Consider the following 7,501-nt stretch of genomic DNA (forward strand, 5'->3'; position numbering starts at 1 on the left):
TCCAAAGTCAAGGACTTTTTATTCCCTCCTATTCTCATGCTCTCCCAAACCAGGAGGGAGCATAGCAAGGACAGGTGACTGTAACTGGCCAAAGGGATATTCCACACCATAGAAGGTCATGCCCAGTACCTAAACTGGGGGGAGTCAGCAATCTGGGTTTGAGAAGGGGAGTCTGGCATCGGTCAGCAGGTGGTGAGTAATTGCATTGTGCATCAATTGCTGTTTTCCCTTTTTGTTGCCATTGTTATATTATTTTACTATATTTTCAATTATCAAATTGTTCTATTTCAACATACCAATTTCAATTCAGCTCTCCTTTCCACCTCTCCAAACTGTCCAGCTTTTTTGCAACAACATGCTGGCTCCCAGTAGAAAGACCAGCTGAGTTTCAAATGTAGTCAAAGGATATTCAAAATCTTAAAAAATTTTGACTACTCTTATCAGCCTGGAGGGCAAGGAAGGAAAAAAGGAGAGGGAGAAAAATTAAGAAGGTGTTCCCCTCATAGGCTGTTCCTCTGAGGAGAAAAATACAAAGATTATTAATCATTCACAGTAAAGAACTCCCAAAGCACAGAGGTGCCTGTACACAGGCACCCAGTTGTTGTGTTTGTATGGCCTACAACATTGTCATATCATAGTCCCATCCTACAAAATACACCACAGAGAACAAGTACTAGTATCACTAGTATCACAATACAGAAAAAATGTCACAAATACGAGAGCAAATAAATCCACATTGTAGCTAGCAGCTGTTAAACTACAACAATTAATGTTTGTAACAATTTTCTTTTAGCACACTTTCAGACCTGCCCTTATATCAACCTTTTGGGTTGCACCATGATCAGGTGCAAAAAGGACTGTTGTTGTTCAAGGCCAGATAGAAATGAAGCACAAAGCAAACACTTGCTCAACTCCACCCCCTCTCTCCACCTCCAACCCAGTGCAAGAGGGAGAAGGATCAGAGTAAAATTCATATGTTGCAATAAGAACAGTTTAATAATTTAAAATTAACAATAACAATGACAATAACAATAATAGGAAAAAAACAAGTGATCGACAATGCTCACCACCTGTGGACTGATATCAGGCTCCTCCTTCCCAAACCCAGCACAGCTGCCATTGCAGGTAACTCTCCCCACTTTATATACCAGGCATCTGGTATGCAATATCCCTTTGGCCAGTTCAGGTCACTTGTCCCAGCTTGTTTTTTTTTTTCTGTATCTTCTCACTGGCAGAGCATGAGATAAGGAGGGGGGAAAATGTCCTTGACTTTGGATAAGCACAATTTAGCAAAAAGCAAAGCATTGCTGTGTTATCAACACCATTCTCATTCTAAATCCAGAACACAGCACTATAACAGCTACTAAGAAAAAATTAACTCTGCCCTAGCTGTTACAGGAACAGCTGAATAGTTTGGAGTAGCAGGATGCGTGGGATTTTATGAGTAAGTATATAGGGCAGTGGGCACCTTCAAGACATTTGCACCTTACCTCTGAGCAAGTACAGAATCCAGAAAGTAGTAAACTACTTTTTTAAAAGTGGGCTGTCACCTGGGCAGCCCAGAGAGAGCCCAAATCACTGTAACATGTTGTGGCCTGGCCCAGTCTTATTAAGTCGTGGTCAACACTGCTCAGTGGTCTGAGGGGGAAAAGAAGATCTCTGAATCTTACGCTAAGATGAAAACAGGCCATGCAACTGTGAGACACTGCAACTACTCCAACCCCAGTGACAGGAATTGCCACTGAAACCACTGAAACAGAATCTACAGGTGCTAGTGTCAGTTACCCCTGTACAGAAGCAGAATAAAAGTACATGAAAATCACCCTGTAAAAAACCTTTACCAAAAACAGTCAAGGAGGACAGGAAGAATAAAGAGGACAAAGAAGCAGCACTGTCAAAAGGGTGAATTACAGAGCCATCTTCAAGGCCATCACAGGATCTGGAAGAGGAAACAGAAGAGTCTGCCACAATTGATCCCTTTCCCTGAGTGAGCTGTGGGAGATATGAGATTTCAGTCATTTTCCAGGTGGCTGTATAATCACCTGGCTGCTCCAGTGCTGGGACGATAGAGCCAATAGTATGGCATTAAGAGAGTAAGGAAAGCAGGGAGCTGGGACCACTTCCTGAGAAACTGGGCATTGACAAAGCAATGGGAAAAAAGACACAAGTCCTTTGTCTGTGGACATGACTCTTATCAAGTGGGAGGGGAAGGTATCCCTATAAAGAAGATATTCCATGTAACTTAAGCAAATGGGCTGCAATAGAGAAAAGTATTAAATACCTGAGGCAATTAGCCATATGAGAAGTGATATATTTTGACCTGGACAATGTGCAGCTCTCCCAGGTCCAGATGATGTATTATGTCCACAGTTCATGGTGGAAATTTGTACAGAGTGCACCAACAGCACATGCCAACCCCTTGTCAACAGTACTTTGGAAAGATAATGCACAGCCAACAGTGGGTGATTTTCCACATCCAGGAATACAAAGGCAGTATTCCTTCCCCCACCACTGCAGCTGTGGAAAAGCTATCAGATAAACTGGTAGATTTAACTGCATTTTCAGCATTTCAGAGAGAATATGTCCTACTCCTCACCTGTAGGGGCCCCTATTTCTACTACTGGCAGCAGGTGTCCTCTTGCTCAAAGAGAGGATATAAAAGGTACACACCACAGGGTATGCTGTGGTTTTACCAGCAGGGCCACAGAGAGGATATGAGGAAGTGGGATGAGCAATCCACCTTGATCCTAGATGCACAGGTGCAGGAACTGCAGGGGAAAACAAGCACAGTGCATTTTTTTACAGGGAAGTTGCTGCTCCAGTGTCCAGCAGACAGTTTTCCAGGCAGAATGGAAGGTCTGGTCATAATACTGACCCTATGGAAAGAAGTCCTAGTGAATTTCTACAAGATGTTAGTGGGGAGCCTTGAGATCAGTATTAGATTGGCCTTAGCCTCTAGCCAGGTAGAGGGATAACTGGGTTTACTGGGTTTACTGCTGTGCCAGGCCCACAGGAATACAAGGCTTTGAGGAAATTAAACAGTGATCTATCTTGCCTGGTCTCCCAGAGGACCCTCCTGTTGTGGGGCTGCTGAAGGCTGAGGAACAGCAGGTGCCATTCACTACCACAGGTAATAAGGCTCCAACAGAGACTCTCTAACTCCTCCTACCCATGGTTTGCTGGCTGGAGAGCCAAGGATTGAACAGCAGGAGCTGCTTACCCCTTAACAGCCCCATATGGCAAGTGTGAAAGTCTACTGGGGATGGAGACAGACTAGATTATCATGGCCTGAGTGAATGCCACCTCTGATGCTGCCACACCCGGCGTTCTGGGGCTTCAATGCAAAATGAGTCAAAGGCAGCCAAGTGGTGCCACTGCTGATTTTCTGATGTGTTTTTCTCAATCCCTCTGGCAGCAAAGAGCAGGCCACAGTTTGTTTGCACTTGGAGGGATGTCCAGTAGTCCTGAACTGACTGTTCCAGGGATGGAAACACAGCCCTACCATCTGTCATGGACTGATCCAGACTGCACTGGTGCAGGGTGAAGCAGCACTCCTGGAATATATTGATGAGATCTCTGGATGAATACTGCAGGAGAAGTTTTTGAGAAAGGAAAGAATATCCAAATCCTTCTAAAGTCCATTTTTTCCATAAAACAGGAACCTGCATAGGACATGCAATTTTTAGGAATAGAATGACAAGATGAACATCACCAGATCACAATGGACATTACTAATAGGATAACAGTGATGTGCCCACAAACTACCTAGAAATAAACACCAGCTCTTCTAGGCACTGTGAGATTTTGGAAAATGAACATTCCAAATCAGTCTGGTTGTAAGCTCCCTCTGGCACATAACACAGAAGAAGAATAATTTTGAATGGGGCCCTGGGTAGCAACAAGCCTTTGAATAAACCAAACAGGAGATAATTCATGGTGTATCCCTTGGCCAGTCTGAATAGGGCAAGATGTAAAAAATGTGCCTTATCTGCAGTTGAAGAGAATGGTTCTTCCTGGAGCCTCTGAGAGAAAGCACCAGGTGAGGCTCAAGGGTGAACCCTAGGTTTTTGGAATTGGCCATAGAGAGGATCTGAGGCCTGTTATACTCCAACTAAAAAGCAGATACAAGGCAGTTTATGGTGTCCAAGCTACTTTGGAAGTGATTTGTATTGAAGCACAGCTCCTCCTGGTACACTTGTTTGTACAATGGGCTGGATATTCAAAGGGGGAATCTCCTCTACACATCATGCAACCAATGCTGTATGGAGTAGACTAAGTGGCTTGCACTGGTTGCACAATGAGCTTGGATAGGAAATCTCATAATCCAGGAATCTTAGAAGTGATCATGGACTGACCAGAAGGCAAATATTTGGGAATGTCACCAGAAGGAGAGGTAAAATGTGCTGGAGAGCCCCCACTATGTAATACATTACCAGAAAGGAAGGAGCAATACGCCTTTTTTGTTTGGGTCCTTGCTGTCCTTATGGGAAAGCACCGGAGATGGAAAATGGCAGTATTGAGCCCCCCACAACAAGCTGCAGAAACTGCTGAAGGGGAAGGTAAATTGAGTCAGTTTGCTGAGTTGAAAGCCATCCAGCTGGCCTTAGACATTGCTGAATGAGAGAAATGGCTGATGCTTTATACTGATTCACAGGTGGTGGCAAATACCCTGTGGGGGTGGTTGCAGTAATGGAAGCAGAATAATTGGCAAATTGTGAAACAGAATAATTGATGTAGGGGTAAACCCATCTGAACTGCTGCATTGTGGCAAGCTAGCTGCCCAGATGGAGAGCCTGGTTGTGAAAGCACGTCATGTACCCAAGCCCAGGGCCACTGAAGAACATCAGAATAACCAGCAGGTGGATCAGTCTTCCAGAACTCAGGAGTCTCAGGTGAACCTGGAGTGGCAACTCAAGGGTAAATTATTTCTAGCTTGGTGGGCCCATAATACCTTGGGACACCAAGGAAGAGATGCAACATAGAGATTGGTTTAGGATTGAGAGGTGGATTTAACCAAGGACACAGATTATCCATGAATGTGTAACATGAGCTGTCATAAAGCAGGCCAGGCAGGTAAAACATCTTTGGTATGGAGGATGATGCCTCAAGTATAAATATGGGGAAGCTTGGCAGATTGACCATATCATACCCCTCTAAATCTGTAATGGCAAGTGCCATGTGCTTATAGTGGTAATGGCTAGGGACATGCCCTGTGCCTCATGCCACTGCCTGGAACACCATCCTGGGCCTGGAAAAGCAAGTCCTGTGGCAACATGGCACCCCAGAAAGGTCTGAATCAGACAGTGGGACATCCTTCCTAAACATACTCATAGACATTTGGGCCAAAGAACATGGCATTGAGTGGATGTATCATTCCCTATCATGCACCAGCCTCTGGAAAGAATGAATTATGAAATGGACTGTTAAAGACTACACTAAGAGCAATGGGTGGCGGGACACTGAAATGTTGGGATACATACACATTTAGCAAAGGCCATGTGGTTAGATACCAGAGGATCTGCCAGCCAGGCTGGCCCTGCCCAAAGTTTTTACGTGGTGTAGAAGGGGATAAATTTCCTGTAGTGCATACTAAAAGCATGTTGGGGAAAAGGGTCTGGGTTATTCCTGCCCCATGCAAAGGCAAACCTATCTGTGGGCTTGCTTTTGTTCAAGGACCCAGGTGCACTTGGTGGGTAATGTTGGAAGATGGGCAAGTCCTGTGTGGGCCTCAAGGTGATTTGACTTTACGTGAAAATAGCCAATGAGTTAAATTGTATGATGTACTGACAGCTATGCAACACTGTATTACTGCTTCTGTGTGTAGAAGCAGTAATAATATCTGCATGTGTAACACCTCATAGAGCACCTCACTGCTTCAATCCTAATCCCAATTGTTCTGGGGATCTGAGCCTGATTTCCCTCTGATCATCGCGCTCACAAAAATGAACTTTGATAAAACCACCATGTGCAGCAGTACTGGGATCAGAACTGGCTCAAATGTGCAGCATGCAACAAACCAGCACCTCATACCATCTTTTCTGCCTGAAAGACTCTTAGCAAGGATGAAGGCCAAAGCCATGGATTAAATTAATACAAACATTTTTTTTTAAATTGTGTGGATGTTTTAATAGTGTTCCATTGACTAAGAGAATGATGTGGAATGATGTTTTGCATCTATCAAAACAGGGAAGGTGATGGGATACTGGGGAGTGTGAAATTTGACATAATGCAGATGATATGGAATAAGTAGTGGGTATTGTCCTGATTACAGCTTCTCAGTAGCTGTTTAGACTGCTGTGTTTTAGATTCAGAATGAGAATGGTGTTGATAACACAGTGATATTTTGGTTTTTGCTAAGTTGTTTTTATCCAAAGTCAAGGACTTTTCCCCTCCTTGTCTCATGTTCTGCCACTGAGAAGATACAAACAAAAAAAAAAAAAGCCAAACTGGGAGGGAGCATAGCTGGGACAAATAACCTAAACTGACCAAATGGATAGTCCACACCAGAATTTAAACTGGTATTTAAACTGGGGGGGTTACCCAGGCCAGTGTATCTGGGTACAGGAAGGGGAGTCTGGCATCTGTCAGTGGCTGGTGAGCAATTGCATCATACATCACTTGTTTTACTATTTCCCATTATTATTATATTTTACTGTATTTTTAGTTATTAAACTGTTCTTATCTCGACATACAAGTTTTACTTTATGTCCCCATTCTACCAGGGTGGGGGGAAAAGAGAGAGGAGCTGAACAAGCAGCTACGAGGTGTTTCATCTCCAGCTGGGCATAAAACTACAACACGGTTTTGAAAATATTTTAACAGAAAACTGAAACATTTCAAAAATGTGTAAAAAGTCAGGAGTAGCAAGTTCAAAACCTGTACCCCCAGAACCAATCTCCACAGAAGGTAGCTTGTAGAGGAATTTCTCATGGAGCAAGGGCATGATATCCTTGATGGTATTTCTTTGCAGGAACTGGACAACCCTGGTCTACAGATTACAGAGTTACTTTAGAAGTATTTAGGACATCCTTGAAAAGACAATAAGCTTTGTACAAATACAATAGTCAATGCTGGATGCTGAAAAATGTCACGTACTGTAATGTGATCAGACACTTGTAGTGTAACAGCCAATCAATAAGTGACTTGTATATGTAATTACATTACGTTAGCCAATGAGTGTTAATTAGCTACTGTAAGACAATAAGGTATAAAGCATGAATAAAGTAGACAATAAAGGAGGATGACATCTAGTCATGTTGGTTTGAGTGTCATTACTTTGGCTGGCTCTCTGTGGACCCTCTTCAGTAGCTAACAAGGCAGTGTTTTCAGCAGTTTCCTTCTAAAGAACTCACTTTTACAAGTGTGATGACAGGAGAGAGACTATGCTCCCATCTTTCCTTCCCCAGTAAAATTACTGAAGAGGAATAAGGTAGCAGAATCCCTTTTACCAGCAAATCACAGAAACTCTCTGACCTTGTTTGTTACAGAGCAAACCACAGAC

The sequence above is a fragment of the Lonchura striata genome, chromosome Z, assembly GCF_050655825.1.
Source record: "Lonchura striata isolate lonStrDom1 chromosome Z, ASM5065582v1, whole genome shotgun sequence".
Lineage (NCBI taxonomy): Eukaryota > Metazoa > Chordata > Aves > Passeriformes > Estrildidae > Lonchura > Lonchura striata.